Genomic DNA, 25,098 nt, shown 5'->3' with positions numbered 1-25,098 from the left:
CGATGAATAATTCTCAATCTAGAGTACTAATGGAGATAAAGAAGTCCCCTGAGCCACCCCTTGAATGATGTGAACCCGTGCCTCCCAACTCAATACTGGATCCATCAAGTCCAGCCCTATGTTGTTTTTCCACAGATCCCATGCCTGAAGAAAAGAAAATGTTCTCTTGATGCAAATTTCCAAAAAAGAAAAACAGATGTATAGTCCTTTTTATTGCATGCAAAGAACATCAGCTTAAAATTGACTAGTAAACAAGATGTGAAAATTTACTGACTAGTAAATCAAGAATTAACATATTAGAACATTGTAGATTGTGTTACTCACATATCCAAGAAGATTGAGTGAGTCACTCTGGTAAAATCTGGTATTCTTTTTGCCTCTTAGAATCTCCCGTAACAAGACCCTGAAGCTAAAGACATCTGATTCAGTTGAAAAGAGGCCTTCGAAAGCATATTCAAGGGACATGTAGCCACTGAATTTCATTATTAGAACAAATCATTTAGTAGTTGCCTTGTGACAAAAATGTATATATATATATATAAAAGAAAGGCCATGTTATGTGAGAATCCACATATTTTACGGTTTGCAAGGATTCACTTACCAAGTCCCGATAATATGATTTGTTGCTATCAACTAATTTCCTCCAAAAATTCTTGCCATTCCAAAATCTGATATTTTGGGGTTCATGTCTATATCCAAAAGAATGTTGCTAGCCTTCAGATCTCAATGAATAATCCTCAATCTAGAGTACTGATGGAAATAAAGAAATCCCTGAGCAACCCCTTCAATTATGTGAATGTGTGTCTCCCAATCTAGAATCCCATGTCTTGCAGGATCTATCCCTATTTTACACCAAATAAATACAAACTGGTGTTAGTAAATAAGAGGCCAACAACAATGAATGAAAAAAGCTTTTTATTGAGCATAGGATAAACAAAAGTTTAGATATGTTGAGAACTACAAACCAAAAAGGAAGAAATCTAAGCTTTTATTGGGCATATACTCATAAATCAATATCTTCTCATCTAGCTCAATGCAGCAGCCCAAAAGTCTAACAAGATTCTTATGTTGGAGCTTGGCTATAAGCATGGTTTCATTTTTTAACTCCTCCCAACCTTGTCTAGATCTTTTTGAAAGTCTTTTCACAACTACCTCATATCCTCTTTGTGACTTTCCTTGTCATGGGGATTTCAACTGAGTACAACAACCACACAAGTAAAAGAAAATTTGTGTTTGCCTAATGGGCATTTACAGTTGAGGGATTGTAGAACAGTAGCAAAAATTTTCACATTTCTTTTCTGAGAGGCATTACTGTTAGTCATACTAAGCTCACCTTATAAACTGGTCCAAAACCTCCCTCTTCTAGTTTATTTTCAATAGAGAAGTCATTGGTAGCAGCAGATACACTCGCAAAACTGAAGATTGGCAAATCAACTTCCTTCTTCTCTCCTTTCCAACCTTTTTTGCCTCACTAAGTTCATGGTTGGTATTTTCTGAGTTGTCACTGAAATCAAACAGTAACAAATCTTCCCCTGCTTGGTAAAGAACAAACAGATGCTAAATTCCTTACGAATGTAGGAATTCTGGCATGGGAATAAGCTAATTCAATACTGTAATCAGGAGATTGAAACTCTAATATGAACTTAATTATTCTACAACAATGGTAATGAATTCATATCAGACAAGAAATGGTTTTGTATGTGTTGATGGAATCTAAATAGCCTTGAATTGCTTGGTCATCTTCTATCCATGAGAAATACTGACCTTTTCTTTGGAGCCTTCTCCATATTCCAAATGTGACAAAGGCTAAAGTTACAGAAATGGCTAGTGTAACAATGAGCCATAGCTTCTACTTGCTGCTTGAAACTGTAGAAGGAAATATATGACATTTAACTTAACTGAATCAATAGCCATTTTATATGCTTTATGTCCTACAACAACTAGTATGAGCATTCCCTTTTTCTTACCTCTCCTATTTTGCTCAGAGTCAGCAAGTTTGAGATGGAAATCTCCAGCATTACTGTCAGAATCCGACAGCTGTTGCAGGTTTAGAAGATCTCCACTCCATACTGTACACTCCTCGCTGTCATAAACATAAGCAGAGCAAGAGCAGTTATTCAGGCTGGCTGACTCGCAATCCATGGCACTCTTGCTTGCAATGTTAGTGGATACTCGGGCAGTCTTACATTAGACACCAAAAGAAACTGGTCTCTCTCCCCATCACCATGACTTCCGTTGACACACTGCAAATCTGCTTCCCTCACATACCCTCCAGATCCGTCTTGCAATTCCCAGTTTCCGGGGGAGCGAGGTTCAAAACCAGGCAAATATTCACAATACTCATAGGAATCCAGATTGCAGATTCTAGAAGGCCCACAGTAAGCATAAACCTGACATTGTGTTCTGGGTTGAGACCAAAACAATTTCCATTGATGAGTGTCTTCAATCCATGTCATTTGCTTAATCTGCCCTGACACATCCAGGACCACTCTGCTTATAATGGTAGAATTATAGAGAGAGTAATTGAAATAGCTCTCATCCTTACTAAAGGAATAATTGTATTTCAATATATTGTCTAAACGCATTTCAAGAAGCAGGCTGAAAACCTGCCCATCCCGGAAGCCACTAGTCTAGTACCTGCTGTTCCCTTGCAAGATAAAATCTGGCTAGTTCCATTAGGGTCATGCTCTAGGGAGAAAACTGTTGAAACAGAGAGAGGATCATTAAGAAACAATGGCTTGACTTTTCCATTGATTAAGAATGAATATATATACACAAAACCTAAAACACAAAAATAAGAAACAATCCTAGAATTAGCCCAAAACACAAAGATAGGAAACAATCCTAAAATTAGGGGATTACAACAAAAATAGGAAATTACAACTAATTAGAAGAATTTAAAAATAGAAAGAAATGTCAACCAAACTTTTATAAACTTTATGCTGAAATTATTATTTTATAAAGCCATTTTGGATGCATAAAACAAAATAAATATAAGTATTCAAATAATGATCATATTCTTACCTTGATCCATGATATCAATAACACTTTTGAAGTGAGATTGAGTCACCTTATGAATTGGATTGGCAAGGTCTTCGACTCACTACTCTCATAAAGTGGATGGGTCACTTGTGTGGTGTATGTTGTTAAAAATAAACCAACAAAAAGACATAAGAATGAGAGTGTGGCTTGGGACCTCAACTTATAAAAAAAATTGTACATCTCTTAGTCTTCCCATCAAAGACTATATGGGAGTTATACTCATTATTTACACCTATTATGTACAAATTAATGGGTAATGATAGGTTATGAACTTGAATGCATCTATATAATTGCATAGGTTATACTTTTCCATTTTCCTCCATTACTCATAAACATAATGTACAAATAAATTTCATAATGATGGGGTTACAAAAGTTGTAACACCACATTCATATGAGTTAAATTTTCTAACTCCCCATTTATAAATTTGAGTATTCCATACACAAGACTCTTGGATGTCCAGTCAATTTATTCACCTACCTATCAATTGATACCCTTAAATAATATTCATACAAATATAATTGTATATGGCCACACATTATAGGAAAAAAGCTAACAAGAAAATCTATTGTAATGAATTCTCTAATAAAAACTCCTGGACTAGGATCTTCTGTGCTCTTCCATGACACCAATGACCATGTTTTTCCAGCCTTCTGTCATATCCAATGTTCATTCTAGGCAAGATCATGTCCAATAGATAGTCAAAGCTCTACCATAAGATATCCAACTTCTCATTTCTCAAAACAAAATTTCTTGAATCTAACAGGGTGGCACTGGTGTTTCTATTTGACGATACGTTCGTCACCTTGTATGAAATTTTCCTTTCCCAAATCTCGAGGTTACCATCTGGAATGACAGTAAGAACCACATACAGATTTGTGAATGAATAACCTCGGTTAGCTACCCACATAATGGTTTGCTCTAACACTTTCTTGTACCATATCCCCACATAATATTTTGTGGAGTTTCCAGGAGAAAAGAATCCTAATTCAAAGTCACCACCAATAGATACAATGGTCTGACAAGTTGTGATTGACTAACCTTGTAAGATTGTATCTATAAATGCATCAGCAAATTCCAAGTGAAAACATGAAGAAACAAGCAAGATTGATAGACCACCCTCTGGCTGAAATTTTCATGCTACCCATAACCCATCATCAAAGTTTAAGCAGCCCATAAATCATGGAGTGGCGAGTCATAGATCCATTTCCACTGATCTCCCCTTCAAGATTTATCTTCTTCTATAGTTTTTCAAACACCGTGTAAGATCTTTTACTAGATATAGTTAATAATCGGCAGATACCTAAGGCATCTTTTCTATAGTTCTTCTTTTTACGGCTACGCAAAGTCACTTATGGAAGGGGTTAAAATATAAGAGATATATTTTGCCACCCAAATTTAATAATAATTTTCCATAATGATAGGTACATTATCTTCTTTGAAAGAGGTTTGTGTTCAAATCCAACTCTAATTCTTTTTTTTTTAGTGTCCATCTTATGGTTGAAAGTTATGTTATGGGTCATTGACTTGAAAGGTCTTAAGGTACATCGATCTTGGGGTTAAAGTTTCCATAACTTTTTCTAGAAAGTCATCTTCCACCTTCAAAGAGAAAGACTCATAGTTTCCACCCTTTCTTCCATCGATCTCCACTAAAAGTGCATTAAGATCAAGGTTTAAATCATCAGATAGAAAATCGTAGATTTACAAGACTTCCAACAACTTCGAAGTCGTCTTCAACACTTAGAATTGAAGGTTTGGGAACATCTAAACCTAAAGATTCATACTTTAACCTTAAAAGACCATTTCCTTTTTTTTTTTTTTTTTTTTCAAAAATTGATACTATTTTCGTTATTTAAATCTAAGATGTCAGTGCGATATTGATTGATACATAAAATATAGTAATTAAAAACTAAAAAATATTTTAAACCATTAAATATAATTAATAACTATTAAATAATTATATATATATATATCAATATGCTAAAAATATTTTAAAATACTATTATTATGTCTTATGGTATTTCTTTACATATTTATTTTTTATATTCATATAATTGAAGTGACGATATCAATCATTAATTTGGAGGGTCCCAAGGCATAACGGTCTCAACATCTCGACTTGGTATAGAGCAGTATGCAAAATAAGATAACTAAAAAATTTTAAAATTACAAAAATATTTTGAAATTTTTTAGAAAAACAAATATAATTAAATAAGCTAAAAAATTATAAAATAAAATTTTCTCATATTTAATATTATTTAAATAGTTATAAAGTCTCCACAAAAACAATTTATGATAATGTTAAGAATTGAAAATTATTTTATTTCAACTATAATGATATTTTTACTAAAAGACATATAATTCAATCATTAATTTTATTTTTATTTTTGATTAAATGATTACAACACTTTATGTTTAAATATAATATAAAATTATATTTATTAAACAAAGTATATATTATTAATTAAATGATTTTAATATGTTAATATAATAATATAGTAAATGACTTGAATATATTGTTAATAATAAATTAATACATCAAATATGCTATCATTGCCATATAAAATAATACTTTACTTAAGCTAATATAATTTATATCACACCATTAATATATAAAATAATAAATTATTATCATAAAAAAAAACAAAGACTATAAAATTTGATACTATATTACCTAATATTAACATATACAATTATAAATAATTTTGATATTAAAACATTGACCACCCTGTCTTCAAATCCCCAATTTTCTGGCACCGATTGCCACCCTTTCTTCAAATCACTAACTCACCCGTACCAGGGAGAGAGAGAGAGAGAGAGGGAGGGAGGGAGGCAGACAGAAGCAGGCGAGAACTGAGACCAAAATTAGAGAGAGGAGAGACCAGATGCAGCGATGGCCGCTCACGTCAATGGAGGGAATCTTCTCATCACACCAGTTACCACACCGGGACCATCGAAGGCGCTCCACATCCATGATTGTTCTGAAGTTAGTAATACCTCAACCTCTTCTTCTTGTGCACCTCCAAGACTCAGTCATGGGTTAGACTGATGTCTTTCTTCCTCTTCATCATGGTTGTTGAGAAACTTTTCCTTTTGAAGACAATCTTTGATTTTTCAGAGGTTTTTTAGGTTTACATCTCGTTTGTTGTTCCTCTGCTGAGATTCGAAAGTGAAAAAACGATTTCTTTTGTTAACACGAACGGTTCAACCGAGTCAACTCGGAATCTCCGTTGAGTTAACCGAGTTTAAGCGATTCCTGATTGAGTATGAGTCTATCCGACTCGGCCGAGTCGTACTGGACTCGGCTTGTTCTTGAACCCATAGGATTAAGGGAATTAAAAAAATAACAATTTTGTTGGGAAAAACTTACTCTTAATTTTGGGGAATTAAATATTTTCATGAAATTGATCTAGCTTCTGGCCAATTACTGTAAACAATTTTGAATCCTTGGACATCATTTTGCTTATTCCTCCTTTCGTTTTTTTTCCTTCTCTTGTTTTTTTTTCCTTGTCCATAGCTAGCAATAGTAAGTAGTGATATTCATACTTCAGGGTGTCATATCCCACATTGGATAGAGAGAAAGTTTCTTGTGAGCATGAGCTCCTTTTAATCATAGATGCATGTCTTTTCTGGTTGGCTTCCAGGTCAATCTCCTACTGCAAGCCCCAATAGGGAATATATACGTTTCTGCCAGAATGTAAGCTTAGTTTGTAACTATGCCTTTTCATTTTAAGCTATAGGGACGAAGGTAGACTTCAAATTCCCCATCCACATCCTGAATTTCCTCAGATTTCTTGGCAACCAAATGGGTTTTATTGAAACCATGTCCAATAAGAAAAGAAGGTTTTACGAGTACTCAATTAAATTATACTATTTCTTCTCTTAAAAAAAATGCTAGATGCTATCACAGTTTAAAAGGCAAAAAAATCTATAGCTGCTTTCCTTCCTCACTTTCCCTCTTGCCTATATGTTAATTAGTACTTATGCTTAGCTGTAGCATGCGCAAAAGCTCGTCTTTCCTAGCACTAGTTGAACATTTGCAGTAAGCTCTGAGGGTTGTATTTTAGTGTCTGGATTGGCAATGCATAAAAGCAGATTCAGTAGCAATTACAGATGGGAAGATGAGATACAGGTCTGAATCCTTGAGGATTGAGTAAAATTAAGCACATTATTGAACTGCATTGAAAGAAAAATACATACAAAAGTTCACACGTTCAGTACATCAACAATCCACTTGATGGCCAATAATAATACTAGACAATATGCTGAAGACATTTAAGCATATGCAATCTGAAATTTAGAACACTTATCGTGCTCCCATGCTTGAAAGTGTTACATCATTTAAGGAACAAATTTCAAGCCTATCTTGAGATGCATGTGGTTTCATACTCGATAGATTTAAGAAGGCCGGCTCATTTGGAGAAGATAAAAGTACATTTTCCTTGACAAGCATGGAGACAACATCGGACATGGTGGGCCTATCATCTGCACTTTCTTGAACACAAAGAAGGGCTACATTGATGTACCTTAACAGAATATGTCTCAAAGATATCTCATTCAATACTGGATCAATCAACTCTTGTCCTCTGTTGCTTTTCCACAGATCCCATGCCTAAAGGAAAGAAAATTATACTTTGATGCACATTCCCGAAAAAAGAAAAAAAGATATATAGTCCTAATTCGGTCAATTGCATTCAAGTATGTAACTTAAAGCTTGAAATATAGTAGTAAACATGATAACTTTAGCTACATAAGAGGAAATTTGTGTTACTTACATATCCAAGAAGATTGAGCGAGTCACTATGATAAAATTCAGTAATCTTCTTGCCACTTAGAATCTCTAATAACAAGACCCCGAAGCTAAAAACATCAGATTTAGTTGAAAAGAGACCTCGCAAAACATACTCGGGGGACATGTAGCCACTGGATTCATTATTAAAACAATTCATTTAGTAATTGCATGATTACAAATATATATGTAGAAAAAAAGCATGTTATGAGACAGTCCACATATTTTACAATGCGTTAGGATTCACTTACTAAGTCCCAACTATATGTTTTGTTGCTTTTGATTCATTTCCTCCAAAAATTCTTGCCATTCCAAAATCTGATATTTTAGGGTTCATGTCTTTATCCAGAAGAATGTTGCTAGCCTTCAAATCTCGATGAATAACTCTCAATCTGGAGTACTGATGGAGATAAAGAAGTCCCTGAGCAACCCCTTCAATGATGTGAACTCGCGTCTCCCAATTCAGAATCCCGCGTTTTGCAGGATCTATTTCCATTTTACACCAAAAAAATAGATGTTAGCAAGTAAGTGGTGAAGAATGATGAATGTATAAAGTTCTCATTGAATATACAGTAGCTGGAAGCATATGTATGTGGAAGTTACAAACCAAAGAGGAAGAAATCCAAGCTTTTGTTGGACATATACTCATAAATCAATATCTTCTCATCCCGCTCGATGCAGTATCCCAAAACTTTCACAAGATTCTTGTGTTGCAACTTGGCTATAAGCATGGCTTCATTTTTTAACTCCTCCCATCCCTGTTTAGATCTTTTTGAGAGCCTTTTCACAGCTACCTCATATCCTCTTTGTGACTTTCCCTGTCATGGGAATTTCAACAGACTACAATTACACCAAGTAAAAGAAATTTGGTATATATCAAGTAGGCCTTTACATTCCAGGACAAATTGTAGAACATTATTGTCAGGGGTTATAATCTCACCTTGTAAACAGATCCAAAACCGCCCTCTCCTAGTTTATTTTCAATACAGAAGTTATTTGTAGAAGCAGATACACTCGCAAAACTGAACATGGGCAAATCAACTTCCTTCTTCTCGTCCCTCCAAAGTCTATTTGTCTCGCCAAGCTCATAGCAGTTGGTATCTTCTGAGCTGTTACCGAAATCAAATACTAACAAATCTTCCCCTGCTTGGTAAAGAACAAACAGACATTAAATATCATAAGAATGTAGGAATTCCGGCATGGGAATAAATTATTTCTCACATTGGATTCCACATACACACTCACATGTAATCAGAACATGAAATCCTAATGTTACCTTAATTATTCAATAACAGTGGTAATGAACTCATTTTAAAAAAAGAACTGGCTTTGTATTTGCAGATGGAACCTAAAAACTGTTGAACTGCTTGGCCATCCTTCTGTCCATGAGAAATACTGACCTTTTCTTCGGAACCTTCGCCATATCCCATAATTGACAAATACTGAAGTTAAAGATATGGCCAGTGTGACAATTAACCATACCTTCCACTTGCTGGTTGAAACTGTAGAAGGAAATATATCATATTAAATTTAGCTGAATCCATGGCCATTTTATATTGAAAATAAAACAAGACCCATATGCTCTATGTCCTCCTACAATAACAACTATGACTCTTTTTTCTTACCTCTCTTATTTAGCTCAGAGGCAGCAAGTTTGATGTAGAAACTTCTAGCATTACTGTCACCATCTGGTAGCTGCTCCACGTTTACAAGATCTCCACCCCATATTCTACACTCTCCCTCGTAAGCATAAGCAGAGCAAGAGCAGCGATTCAGGCAAATTGATTCGCACTCCATAGCAGTCCTTGCTTGCAGTGTTACTGGATACTTGGGCAGTCTCACGTTAGACACCAAAAGAAACTGGTCTCGCTCCCCATTAGCATGGCTTTCATTGACACACTGCAAATCTTCTTTCCTCACACACCCTCCAGATCTGTCTTGCAGATTCCAGTCTTCAGGGAAGCGAGGTTCAAAACCTGGTAAGCATTCACAAAATTCAACAGAATCCCGAGTGCAGGTTCCAAAAGGCCCACAGTAAGCATAAATCTCACACTGTATTTTTGGTTGAAGCCAAAATAAATGCCATTCATGTGTGCCTTCATGCCATTTCAGTTTCCTAACCTGGCCTGACACATCTACCACCACTCTGCTCAGAATGGAGGGATCATGAAAAGAGTAAGTGAAATAGCTTTCATTCTCATTAAAGGATGTATTGTACTTATAAAAGTAGTAGAAACGCAACTCAGGAATCTGGCTGAAAATCTGCCCATCCCACACCCCAGTAGTCCAATACCTGTTGGGTCCTTGCAGGCTAAAAATCTGTCTAGTTCCATTAGGGTCGACCTGCACGGAGAAATCTCCTGGACCGGGATCTTCTGCGCTCTTCCATGACACCAATGACCATGTTTTTCCAGACCTTTTGTCATGTCCGATTTTCATTCCGGGCAGGAGTGTGTCCGTTGGATAGTCAAAGCTCTCCCATAAGATATCTGAGTTGCCATTCCTCAAAACAAGATTTCCAGAATCCAACAGGGTGGCACTAGTGTTGCTGTTTGATGATATGCTTGTCACCTTGTACGAAAACTTCCCCTCCAAAATCTCGAGGTTGCCATCTGTGCTGACAGTGAGAATCACGGACGGATTTGTGAATGAATAGTCTCGGTTAGCTACCCACACAATGGTTTGCTCTAAGATTTTCTTGTACCATATCCCCACATAGTATTTTGTGGACTTTCCAGGAGAAAAGAATCCTAATTCAAAGTTACCTCCAGCAGAGATGATGGTCTGAGAGGTTGTGATTGATTGACCTTGTAAGATTGTATCTGTAAATGCATCAACAAATTGCCAGTGAAAACCTGAAGAAATAAGCAAGAAAACAAGATTAGCAGACCACCTTCTGGTTGAAATTTTCATGTTAACCATAACTCATAAGCAGCGTTTAAGCAGCCCATCAATAGTTTTATAGTCATCCAAAACAGGCAGTGGCGGACCTGAGGCCCAACGACCGGTGAGTCAAAGTCTCCTTTCCACTGATCTCCCTTTCAATATATCTTCTAGGAAAATTCGACACCACTGTGTGGAAGCAATAGAAGAACATCTTGCACGTCTCCTTTACACTGGCCTCCCTTTTGGAAAATTCTACAGCACCGTGTGGTAGCAATCGAAGAATATCTTCCGATGGTTATTGGTTTTGCCTCCAACTCGATATTAACGCTTTTATCATCCAACTCATAGGGTTAATCAACCATGAAAATATTATTTTCTTTTTATATTTTGTTTTGATTTATTTATAGATGATTTTCCATTTTTATTTTTATGGTTATTGGTTTATTCGGTGATGATTTTTTTTTTTTATGATATATAAATACATTTTAACTTGGTTGTTAGATGGATTAATTTTTATTTTTAATTTTTAATCTTCAAGAGGAAATGGGCATTTGGGTGCAGAGATGAGATCAATATAAAAAATTTAGTTACTTGTATGAAATTGGAACTATATAAGATTTTAATGTTAAGTATACATTAAATTATAATTCTTAATCAATAAAATAAATTAATATTATAAAAAATTAAAATATATAATGGACAATATTCTAAATAATTAAAAGTTGATGTAATCACAATCTCACTCATAGCACCCTAGTACGATAGTTTGACCTGTTCTTCTTTTACTAACAATTGGACCTTTTCGCTGAATACATTTAATAATTGGAAGAATACCATATTCAATATTCAATATGGTGGATAAAAATCTGGTTTGTTCCATTAAGCAGCCCATAAATCTCAGGTGTGGGTCATAGTCCCATTTAATATCCTTTGATCTCCCCTTCAAGATATATCTTCTTCTATGATTTTTTTCCAACCCCATGTTGGATCTTTCTACTAGATACATCTAGGCTATATTTAGTCTCTTGGAAAATATTAAGAAAAAAAAAGTTAAGAAAAATAGTTTTCTTATATTTAGTTTCATTATGAAAAAATACAAAATAAAATAAAATTAGTTAAAATTTTATATATTTTTAAATTATTTAATCTTATTATAATGAAAAAAAAAAGTGAAATGAGTTTGGAGAAGCATATAAAAATAATTCATTGAATTTAAACCCATTTTTAATTTTCTTTCTTTTTATTTTTCTTTTTTATTTTCTTTTCTTCACATTTTCCTTTAAATTTTCTCATAACCAAACATAACCATAATAAACCGAAGAATACTACATGGATCTTTTCTACTTTTAAGGGTACACCATTGTTCAAGTTAGTTATATAAATGGAAAATATCAAAAAAAAAAAAAAAACCCTCATTAGGCCCACATTTCTTCTTTTTAGGCTGGTGGTAGGTCACTTATAGTAGGGAGTAAAATGTAAAAGATTTATTTTTCGGGCCAAATTTAATAATAATCTTCTATAATGACCTATACAATCTCTGATTTAAATGATGTTTGGGTTCAAATCTAATTCTAATCTTTATTCTTGAATGTCCATCTATGTTTGGTGATATGAGACACATTCCAAATCTAAAGAGGAACTTTATCTCATTGAGTACTCTTGATTCAAAAGGGTACAAGTATACTGGTGAAGGTGGAGTCTTAAAGGTTAGTAAATGTGTTCTTGTTGTGATGAAATGGCAGAAAAGATCTACCAAATTATATGTCTTGTAGGGATCCACAGTTATAAGTGATGTAGTTGTTGCTACTTCTTCCTTATTAGATGGTGATGTTACTAGACTTTGGCATATGCGCCTTAGGCATATGAGTGAGAATGGGATGATTGAATTGAGCAAAAGAGGACTTCTTAATGGTTAGAGTATTAGAAAACTAAAGTTCTATGAGCACTGCGTTTTTGGGAAGCAGAGAAGAGTCAAATTCACAAAAGGCATTCACAACACAAAGAGGACACTCAATTATATACATTCTAATCTTCGGGGACCATCTAGGGTGCCTTCTAAGGGATGTGTTAGTTATATGTTAACTATCATTGATGATTTTTTCCAGAAAAGTTTGGGTGTTCTTCTTGAAGAAAAAGAGTGATATGTTAGCTACATTCAAGGAGTGGACAATTATGATTGAGAAGCAGACATGGAAGCAGGTAAAACGTCTTCGCACTGATAATGGCTTGGAGTTTTGTTCTTATGAATTTAATGTTCTATGCAAGTCAGAAGAAATCGCGAGGCATCATACAGTTCGTCATACCCCACAGCAAAACGGTGTGGCAAAGCAAATGAATAGGACTTTGATGGAGAAAGTACATTATATGCTTTCCATTGTTGGTTTACCTAAGTCTTTTTGGACTAAAGCTACATCTTGTTTCCTCATTCATCGTTATCCCTCAACTACTACTAACAAAAGAACTCCACAAGAGGTATGGTCTGGTACTCCTGCTAGTTACCCTGATTTGAAGGTATTTAGATGTCCTGCCTATACTCATGTTGATAATGGAAAGCTAGAACCTAGGTCTATAAAATGTGTCTTCCTTGGCTATAAGTCTAGTGTTAAAGGATATAAGTTATGGTGTTTAAAAACCAAGAAAGTCATGGTCAATAGAGATGTTATTTTTTATGAAACTACTATGCTTCATGACTCATCTTTTAGATATTCTTGTGATAAAGAGCAATAAAAATCAAGCACACAGGTGGAGGTTGAGTTGGGGTCAAGATCCATACCAAAGTCTACATCACAGTCTAGTTCAGAGATGAAGAGTGGTGTTGCTGCTCCCTCATCACATCCGACCAACCATGTCTGCGTCCACAGATGAGAGAGAATCATTTCATTATACAATAGAGAACATTACAAAGGATAGAACCAAAACATTATAGAGGACATAACCAGATACAATTATTGGGTTCTTAAAACATCTCCTGTTTTCCTACTCTTCGTATCCCTACCCTACCACAAGTCATCTCGCTCCACCGAGTACCTCCCGTTCTTTCTCACATCTCTATTTACCCCGTATAATCTTTACATGGTCATTTCCATCTCATAACTTTTTCTCCTCATGACCTAGAATATGTACAAAGATATTTCCAACAACCTTCCTTACCCTATAAGAAAATCTAATATTACAATAATATATTAACCTAAAAACATTCATATAATATTCTTTACAAAAAATAAATTTATACTAATTAGGAAATTGGGACACTTCCTAACAATTATAATAAATAATATTGAATACAATATTTTGAAAAAATAAGAACTATCTTGATAAATTAATGATTTATTAATTAATAAGCAATTAATATTCACTTAATTAATTGATTTTCCTTGTTCCCAAGCTATTAATTTATGGACAATTAATTGTGTCTTAAGAGAAAAAAAGAAAAAAAAAATCTCAAATGCTCTAAGACTTCAATGCATCTTCCCTAGATAAGCATAATTCAATGTAGCAGGTAGCAGAACTTGACCGCGCATCATTTTCGTCAAAGTCTTCCCTAATTTCCGTGGTTGAATAGATTAAACAACATTAGAGTGGCAGGAAATGATCCTTTTCATGCTGATGAATTAATAGAAGAAATCAGATACCTGATTTTCCCCAGCTGGTTCTGCTGCTTTCCTTTCCCTCAAAGTCCTGGAACCTCCCATGCACTGTATTTTGGAAAACCATTTAGAAATGTTTTCAGATTTTCTGTCTCCAGGGGACATAGGAAAAAAAAAGACTCATTCAATGCAGAGACCAACTACGATGCAAAGCAAGGTGTAGCAGTTTTGAAAGACCTTTTGTTAGGATTCCCTTCTAGATATATTTCCTTCTATGACTTTTCCAATTTGTATCGGACCTTTCTTCAATCTAGACCATGACCAGAATGAGAAGAATGATGGAAAGAACACTAAATTCATGTACTTAAGGCCCCACTGGGATTAGATTTTCTATGCTGGACGGCAAAATTAGTTTGTACTTATCTACTTTTTGACTTGCTATATGTTATCTCTCCTAAAATATTCAATGAAACTGATTCCCAAGCCAAGCGCAGGGCCCCTTAAATGACCATTATTTTACCCATTTTGCTTTTGAAGTCTATGTTGTAGAGATGAGAGAGGGTCAATGGGCTCGTTTAGCCTTACTTGAGCTTGAACTTGAGCTTTCCATCATAAACTACAGAAATTGTAGACTTCAAGTTATTTCTCTTTTGCATTTTCCTTGGTTTTCTTGGCAACCAAAGGGGTTTTATTCAAACTATGTCCAAACAAATGGGAAGTGTTATAAGTCACAGGGAACGTTATACCACTTTTTTTTTTTCTGGAAAATTGTCTGATCACTTTGGATTTGGAAGGCGAAAAATCTACAACTGCTTAACTAATTCCTCCCTCCTATGCTGAGTAGCTGAATTGTCTTCGCTATTACTAGTTGAATGAAGCACTGTATGATATGAATCTGAAATTGAAGCTAACCCTGCTTCTGTTCACTCCCTTCCCCCATTATAGCTAAGTTAATACCTACACCTGGGTTCTGATAATTTCTTTCCCCACTGACATATCCATCAATTACAGCATCTTGTCCTCATACCCCATTCCCCATACCAAAAACTGTTTCAAATTATCTTCTTTCAGATGCCCAGTGAAAACTGAATTCACTTACCATGCTAATACATAAAATTACAGAAAAAAAGAAAAGAAAAATCATTCATTTTCATATGGTAGGTGTTAAGGAGGTTTCAATTCACAGGATTCTCAGTGAGAGGTAATATTTCGAGTTCCTCTTGTCACAGGATTCACAATCAACTCCTTAGCTGGAAACATCTGATTTCACAAAGGAATTATGCTCCATAGAATATTCTTGGCAAGATATATACACTGCACTATTCTCAAAACAGTAGAACTTAGTCAGTCTCATAGTAAATATACAGTAGTACAGAATTGAATCTGTGCAAGATATACATATGCCAGGGCATTCGGAAACACATATAAGAGAATAAGTGGAAGGTGGATAGTTGACTCTCTATAGATGGATTGGCCCTAAATGCGCCATTTGTTGGTTTTTGAGCTCTGAAAATTGTCCTTCACTCCTTGGATTGATGAGGGTACAGATCATAATCAAATTAAATCCAAATTCAACTGGATAAAATCAGACTTCATAACAGTTTCAGATAAAAATATTAGACACAGGTCTGAATGATTATTGAACTGTTTTGGAAGAAAAATTAACACATAGATCACATGTCCATTTCAATACATGAGCTATGAATTCACAAAAACAACGCAAGACAATATGCTGAAATTTAAGCATATTATTTATTAAGTTCTGAACCATTATCGTGCTTCCATAATCGAAAGTGTCACACCATTTAAGGAACAAATTTCAGGCCTGTTTTGAAATATATGTGGTGCCACCCCACTTCTCAGATTTGAAAATGCCGGTTGTTTTGGAGAGGGTAAACGTACACTTTCATTGCCAAGCATTGAGACAACATCAGACATGGTAAGCCTGTCATCTGCACTTTCTTGAACACAAAGAAGGCCTATATTGATGTACTTCAACAGAATGTGTGTTGGCAATGTCTCTTCCAACACTGGATCCATCAACTCCTGTCCCCTGTTGTCTTTCCACAGATCCCATGCCTAAAAGAAAGAAAATTATCCATTGATGCAAATTCCCAAAAAGTAAAAGATAATAAAGTCCTTTTTATAGTAGCCAATGATATGAAATAAGCTTTGAAACTGAGTGGTAAACATAATGTGAAAATTTACTAGCCCAAGACAACCAAATAGGTAATATAACAGGGGAATTGAAAACAAAGAATTAGCATATCAAAACATCATAAATAGTTATGTGAGGAAATATTGTGTTACTCACATATCCGAGAAGATTGAGGGAGTCACTTTGGTAAAATTCAGTATTCTTCTTGCCACTCAAAATCTCTAGTAATAAGACCCCGAAGCTAAAGACATCAGATTTAGTCGAAAAAAGGCCTTCCAATGCATACTCAGGGGACATGTAGCCACTGAATTTGATTATTAATCACAAAACGATTTAGTAGCTGCATGATTTCAAATATATGTGTAGAAAAAAAAAAAAAGTTGTATGAACATTCACATATTTTAGAATTTGTTAGGCTTCACTTACTAAGTCCCAACTATATGATTTGTTGCTTTTGATTCGTTGCTCCCAAATATTCTTACCATTCCAAAATCTGATATCTTAGGATTCATGTCCTTATCTAGAAGAATGTTGCTAGCCTTCAAATCTCGATGAATAATCCTCAATCTGGAGTATTGATGCAGATAAAGAAGACCCTGAGCAACCCCTTCAATGATGTGAACCCATGTCTTCCAATTCAGAATCCCATGTTTTGCAGGATCTATTTCCATTTTACACCAAATAAATACAAACTCATGTTAGCAAATAAGTGGTGAATAATAATGAATGGTTTTTTATTGAATACACAGTAGCAAGAAGTTCAGATATGTAGAAGTTACAAACCAAATAGGAAGAAATCCAAGCTTTTGTTGGGCATATACTCATAAATCAATATCTTCTCATCTTGCTCAATGCAGCAACCAAACAACTTCACAAGATTCTTATGTTGCAGCTTGGCTATAAGCATGGCTTCATTCTTTTAACTCCTCCCATCCCTATCCTGATCTTTTTGAAAGCCTTTTCACAGCTACATCGTATCCTTTTTGTGACTTTCCCTGTCATGGGAATTTTAACTTAGTACAATGACACCAAGTAAAAGAAACTCTGTACATACCAAGAAAATTCACAGATACTAATCTCACCTTGTAAACAGGTCCAAAACCGCCTCTCCTAGTTTATTTTCAATAGAGAAGTTATTAGTAGCAGCAGATACACTCACAAAACTGAACATTGGCAAATCAACTTCCTTGTTCTCGCCTCTCCAAAGTTTATTTGCCTCACTAAGTTCATAGTTGGCATCTTCTGAGCTGTTACTTAAATCAAATAGTAACAAATTTTCCCCTGCTTGATAAAGACGAAACAGCTGTCAAGTATCATAAGAATGTAGGAATTCTGGCATGGGAATAAATTGATTCATTATTGATTTTTATCGCACTATAGTGCAGGTCCACACTCACATGTAATCAGGAGATTGAAATCCTAATATGGCCTTAATTATTCTACAACAATGGTAATGAGCTCATTGCAGAAAACAAATGGTTTTGTATGTGTAGATGGAATCTAAATACCCTTGAATTGCTTGGCCATCTTCTATCCATGAAAAATACTGACCTTTTCTTCGGAGCTTTCTCCATATCCCCCAAATGACAAAGGCTGAAGTTAGGGAAATGGCCAGTATAACAATTAGCCACACCTTCCACTTGCTGCTTGAAACTGCAAAAAGAAATAAATGTAACTAATCTTTGATGAACTTCATCTTATATTTAAGAAAAAGAAAATCATATGCTCTGTCCTTCCACAAAAAAAGTTTGACCATTCCCTACTTTTATTACCTTTCCCATTTAGCTCAGAGGCCGCAAGTTTGAGATAGAAATCTTGACCACTACTGTTGTAATGGGATGGCTGTCGCAAATTTAGAAGATCTCCACTCCATACTGTACACGTCTCTCTGTCGTAGGCATAAGCAGAGCAAGAGCAGTTATTTAGGCAAGCTGACTTGCACTCCTGGGCACTCCTCGCTGGGAGTGTTAGTGGATAATTCGGTAGTGTCACACTAGACACCTTGCGAAACTGGTCTCTCTCCCCATTAGCATGAGTAGTATTGCCACACTGCAATCTGCTTTCCTCACACCCTTCGTCCGAGTACCAGTTATTAGGGGAGACAGGTTCAAAACCTGGCAAACATTCACAGAATCCATCGACTGCACTCTCATGGCAGATTCCAAAAGGCCCACAGGAAGCATAAACCTCACATTTTGTTCTTGGTCGAGCCCAAAACAAATTCCATTGATGAGAGGAATCAAGCCATTTCCTTTGCTTAATCTGCCCTGACACATCCAGCACCAATCTGCTTATAATGGAAGAATCATAGAGAGAGTAACTCCAATAGCTCTCATCCTTACTAGAGTAATAACTGTAATTAAATATGTAGTCTTCGAGCATCTCAGGAGCCAGGCTGAAAGTACGCCCATCCCATATGCCACTAGTCCAGAACCTTGTTGGCCCTTGCAAGATAAAAATCTGGCTAGTTCCATTAGGGCCCTGCTCCACGGAGAAAACTCTTGGACTGGGATCTTCAGTGCTCTTCCATGACGTCAATGACCATGTTTTTCCAGCCCTTTTGTCATATCCAATTTTCATCCCCGGCAAGAAAGCGTGCGATGGATAGTCAAAGCTCTGCCATAAGATAGTTGAGTTGTCATTTCTCAAAACTACATTTCCAGAATCCAACAGGGTGGCACTTGTGTTTCTATTTGATGATATGCTTGCACCTTGTAGGCAAACTTCCCTTCCAAAATCTCGAGGTTACCATCTGTGCTGACAGTAAGGACCACAGACGGATTTTTGAACGCATACTCTCGGTTAGCCACCCAGGCAATGGTTTTGTCTGAGACTTGGTCTGAGATTTTCTTGTACCATATCCCCACATAATAATTTGTGGAGTTTCCAGGCTTGAAGAATCCTAATTCAAAGTTACCAGCAGCAGATATGATGGTCTGAGAGGTTGTAATTGACTGACCTTGTAAGATTGTATCTGTAAATGCATCAGCAAATTGCCAGTGAAAACCTGAAGAAATAAGCAAGAAAACAAGATAAGCAGAACACCTTCTGGTTGAAAATTCCATGCTACCCATAACTCATAAGAAGCGTTTACGCAGCCCATCAATAATCTTATAGCCATCCAAAACAGGCAGTAGCGGATCTGAGGCGGCCCGGCGACTGGTAAGTAAAAGTCTCCTTTCCATCGATCTCCCTTTCAAAATATCTTTTAGGAAAATTCTACGAAACAGTCTGTGTAGGTACCCAAGAATTTATTGGGCCCATTGGATGTGTAATATGACATCTTCAGACTTCATCATCCATTTTAAATTTGAAAATTAAGGGAGTAACCAACTCTCACTTTCCTCCCTCTTCTTCAGTTCTTTCTCTTCAGATTCATGGTCTTAGCTGTCGTGGAAGATATCAGAAACTCTCAACACGTCCTCTGAACGCTTGTCTCATGATCTCATCTCAACATCCCAAAAAAATTGCTTAAGTTTGTGATGCCAAAGTGAAGAGAAGTTAAAAGGGGTGGTGGTAGGGAAACAACAATTCAATGCATCCAATGTGATATTCACTTTTCAATAGGAAATGGGCATTTGGGTGTAGAGATAAATGTGAGGATGACTGGTTTTAAATGGATAATGGATAATTGTTATTTAAATTAATAATTTCAAGTTTATATGAAGTAAATAAGATACAAATATTGAGATAAAAAAAAAAAATCAATGTTTTGGATTGGCCAGTTCAACCATCAACTGGAGCTTAATCCAGTCCAGGTAGCCTAATTAGGCCGGAATGCCGACCGCTCATGAGCCCAACGGACAGGCGGTCAAAACCACTAGCCTGGTGGACCAGGCACCGATTCGGACTTGATAATATTTTTTTTATTGATAATATTATATTATTGATATATGTTAATTTGATAATATTAAAGATGAAAAAATAAATATTATTGATTTTTATTTTTTTATATATCTAAAAAATTTTATATAACATTTTGAATTTTAATAATATATAAATTACTTATTTATAACATCACTGATTCAATCACGGATCGACACCAATCCAACCAATGAACCGTGAACCAGTAACTTTTTCAATTCAATGACCAATTCGATTATGAAAACATTGAAAAAAAATATAAATAGATATAAATAAAAAAGAAATTGATATAAAATTTGTAAAATATATTTATCCATAAAAATAAAAATTTCTTCACATGCCACAATTGCATTATTTTATTTTAAAAATATAAAATAGTTTTCTTATTTAAAAAGCTATAAGTGCAAATTGTTTTGTACAAAATTTTAAAACTTTAAATTCCACATAAAAATGAGTATAATAATGATTCACTTACTAAGTCCCAACTATATGTTTTGTTCATGTTCTTATCCAAAAGAATGTTGCTAGTCTTCGAATCTTGATGAATAATTCTCAATCTAGAGTATTAATGGAGATAAAGAAGTCCCTGAGCCATCCCTTGAATGATGTGAACCCGTGCCTCCCAATTCAATACTGGATCCATCAGGTCCTGCCCTATGTTGTTTTTCCATAGATCCCATGCCTGAAGGAAAGAAAATGTTCTTTTGATGCAAATTTCCAAAAAAGAAAAACAGATGCATGGTCCTTTTTATTGCATGCAAAGAACTTTAGCTTAAAATTGACTAGTAAACAAGATGTGAAAAATTACTGACTAGTAAATCAAGAATTAGTATATTAGAACATTGTAGATTGTGTTACTCACATATCCAAGAAGATTGAGTGAATCACTCTGGTAAAATCTGGTATTTTTTTTTGCCTCTTAGAATCTCCCGTAACAAAACCCTGGAGCTAAAGACATCTGATTTAGTTGAAAAGAGGCCTTCCAAAGCATATTCAAGGGACATGTAGCCACTAAATTTCATTATTATAACAAATCATTTAGTAGCTGCCTTGTGACAAAAATGTATATATATATATATGTGTGTGTGTGTGTGTGTGTGTGTGTGTGAGAGAGAGAGAGAGAGAGAGAGAGAGAATCCATGTATCTTACAGTTTGCAAGGATTCACTTACCAAGTCCCTCCAAAAATTCTTGCCATTCCAAAATCTGATATTTTGGGGTTCATGTCCATATCCAAAAACATGTTGCTAACCTTCAAATCTTGATGAATAATCCTCAATCTGGAGTATTGATGGAGATCAAGAAATCCCTTAGCAACCCCTTCAATTATGTGAATGACGTGTCTCCTAGTCCAGAATCCCATGTCATGCAGGATCTATCCCAATTTTACACCAAATAAATACAAACTGGTGTCAGTAAATAAAAGGCCAACAACAATGAATGAAAAAAGCTTTTTATTGAGCTTAGGATAAACAAAAGTTTAGATATGTTGAGAAGTACAAACCAAAAAGGATGAAATCTAAGCTTTTATTGGGCATATACTCATAAATCAGTATCTTCTCATCTAGCTCAATGCAGCAGCCCAAAAGTCTAACATGATTCTTATGTTGAAGCTTGTCTATAAGCATGGATTCATTTTTTAACTCCTCCCAACCCTGTCCAAATCTTTTTGAAAGTCTTTTCACAGCTACCTCATATCCTCTTTGTGACTTTCCATGTCATGGGGATTTCAACTAAGTACAACAACCACACCAAGTAAAAGAAAATTTGTGTATGCCTAATGGGCATTTACGGTTGAGGGATTGTAGAACAGTAGCAAAAATTTTCACATTTCTTTTCTAAGAGGCATTACTGTTAGTCATACTAAGCTCACCTTATAAACTGGTCCAAAACCTCCCTCTCCTAGTTTATTTTCAATAGAGAAGTTATTGGTAGCAATAGATACACTCGCACAACTAAACATTGGCAAATCAACTTCCTTCTTCTCTCCTCTCCAACCTTTATTTGCCTCACTAAGTTCATGGTTGGTATCTTCTGAGCTGTCACTGAAATCAAATAGTAACAAATCTTCCCATGCTTGGTAAAGAACCAACAGATTAAATTCTATAAGAATGTAGGAATTCTGGCATGGGAATAAGCTAATTCAATACTGTAATCAGGAGATTGAAACTCTAATATGAACTTAATTATTCTACAACAATGGTAATGAATTCATATCAGATAAGAAATGGTTTTGTATGTGTTGATGGAATCTAAATAGCCTTGAATTGCTTGGTCATCTTCTATCCATGAGAAATACTGACCTTTTCTTTGGAGCCTTCTCCATATTCCAAATGTGACAAAGGCTAAAGTTACAGAAATGGTTAGTGTAACAATGAGCCATAGCTTCTACTTGCTGCTTGAAACTGTAGAAGGAAATATATGACATTTAACTTAACTAAATCAATAGCCATTTTATATGCTTTATGTCCTACAACAACTAGTATGAGCATTCCCTTTTTCTTACCTCTCCTATTTTGCTCAGAGTCAGCAAGTTTGAGATGGAAATCTCCAGCATTACTGTCAGATTCTGATAGCTATTGCAGGTTTAGAAGATCTCCACTCCATACTGTACACTCCTCGTTGTCATAAGCATAAGTAGAGCAAGAGTAGTTATTCAGGCTGGCTGACTCGCAATCCATGGCACTCTTGCTTGCAATGTTAGTGGATACTCGGGCAGTCTTACATTAGACACCAAAAGTAACTGGTCTCTCTCCCCATCACCATGACTTCCATTGACACACTGCAAATCTGCTTTCCTCACATACCCTCCAGATCTGTCTTGCAATTCCCAGTTTCCGGGGGAGCGAGGTTCAAAGCCAGGCAAATATTCACAATACTCATAGGAATCCAGATTGCAGATTCTAGAAGGCCCACAGTAAGCATAAACCTGACATTGTCTTCTGGGTTGAGACCAAAACAATTTCCATTGATGAGTGTCTTCAATCCATGTCATTTGCTTAATCTGCCCTGACACATCCAGGACCACTCTGCTTATAATGGAAGAATTATAGAGAGAGTAATTGAAATAGCTCTCATCCTTACTAAAGGAATAATTGTATTTCAATATATTGTCTAAAAGCATTTCAGGAAGCAGGCTGAAAACCTGCCCATCCCGGACGCCACTAGTCCAGTACCTGTTGTTCCCTTGCAAGATAAAATCTAGCTAGTTCCATTAAGGTCATGCTCCAGGGAGAAAACTGTTGAAGCAGAGAAAGGATCATTGAGAAACAATGGCTTGAATTTTCTATTGATTAAGAATGAATATATATACACAAAACCTAAAACACAAAAATTGTTGGTTTTGAAACCAGATAAATAAAAGAAAAAAACGGAAACCAAAAAAATTTTCTCAAAATTTTTTCTCAATGATCAATACTTGTATTAATTTAATGAAATAACAAATATAGGTAAATTAGAATTGTACCTTGCGATTAGGCTGATAAATTTGAACTTCACCAAAAGGATCTTAGAATTCCAAATCCTCTAAAGCACCATGGATCTTTCTCTAACGTTCTCCAAATTATGATGAACTCAAAACGAGTGGGCGTTTTTCATTCTTCGGTTTTTTTTTCTCACACAACTTAATATATATTGAAAACTTGTATTCTCATCCCATCATCCGAGAAACATTGAGAAAAAAAAAATTTTTTAATACCACGAAAAAAAAAAAAATAACTGACATGTTTTGAATTTTGAAAAACATGGGAGAGAATATCTCTCCCCATGATCCCCACTTAAAAAGTGTTTCTTTGAATTTTGAAAAACATGGGAGAGAATATCTCTCCCCATGATCCCCACTCAAAAGGTGTTTCTTAGGGAATACAAGTAAGTGTGGTCTTCACCACATTGTATCAAAAAATATTTTAAATAATCAAATTATAAAATAAATAAATCAAATCAAGATTGTGTGAAATTAATTTAGAATTTAAAATTCCAAACTAATAAAATCAACCCAACATAAAAAAATGTTCATATAATTTTAATGGAGCCGTTGAGAGGAACTATGGACATTATAATTTTAAGCTCCAATAATTTTGACAATTAATTAACAACTTAATTAAAAAATCAAAATTATTAATTCCAAAATTACTCCACTAAAAATTTGGAATTGCACTCTTAAAATTATAAAATTAAATATATTCAAAGGATTTGAATTGCCCATTGATATAGTCACTACATATGAGTCAATCCTCCATAAACGGTTCATAATTAAAGCTAGGTTTTTCCGTTAACCTCTTTAATTATATCTTTCTCCTTAAGTGCCATTGGTTCTCTAATGAATAATATATTTATGGTCTAATCATAAATTGAGCGCTCTTATCATTCAAGGCCCGAACCAATACTTATGGGAACCGTCCATCTGACTTCTTAACGAAGGAATGGATTTCATCTTGTATATTAATATTCCCGGCTATTTATTTTATTATACTTCCAATACACCAAGAATTTGACACTATGTATTTGTGTCATTACCCGGTATGTCAAAAAATACAATAGAATAAATAGGAGTCTATTAATCACTCAGAATTAAGATCAATGCATATATGACCATCATTGATTAATATTGAATGCTCTATATTATAACGGAATTTATCAGAGATTCATAATTAATCGTGTTCCAGTCCTATATAATCAAATTATATAAAGCGCTTTCATTCCAATAATCTCATTATTAACAATCCGGATAAGATCATTTCATTCAGAATGTAATGAACCGCGCTAGTAATTTTA

At 35.1% G+C, this 25,098-nt stretch overlaps 2 pseudogenes; both read right to left on the bottom strand.

Moving 5' to 3' along the window:
- Positions 1-18: 18 nt before the first annotated feature.
- LOC132253449 (G-type lectin S-receptor-like serine/threonine-protein kinase SD1-29) lies at positions 19-6,016 on the bottom strand (annotated as a pseudogene).
- A 1,175-nt stretch (positions 6,017-7,191) lies between these two features.
- Positions 7,192-19,718, bottom strand: LOC100245158 (G-type lectin S-receptor-like serine/threonine-protein kinase RKS1; annotated as a pseudogene).
- Between the last annotated feature and the right edge of the window lie 5,380 nt (positions 19,719-25,098).

The sequence above is a fragment of the Vitis vinifera genome, chromosome 19 (genome assembly GCF_030704535.1).
Source record: "Vitis vinifera cultivar Pinot Noir 40024 chromosome 19, ASM3070453v1".
NCBI classification, from domain to species: Eukaryota; Viridiplantae; Streptophyta; class Magnoliopsida; order Vitales; family Vitaceae; genus Vitis; species Vitis vinifera.
This window is presented reverse-complemented; position numbering and strand designations above follow the sequence as displayed.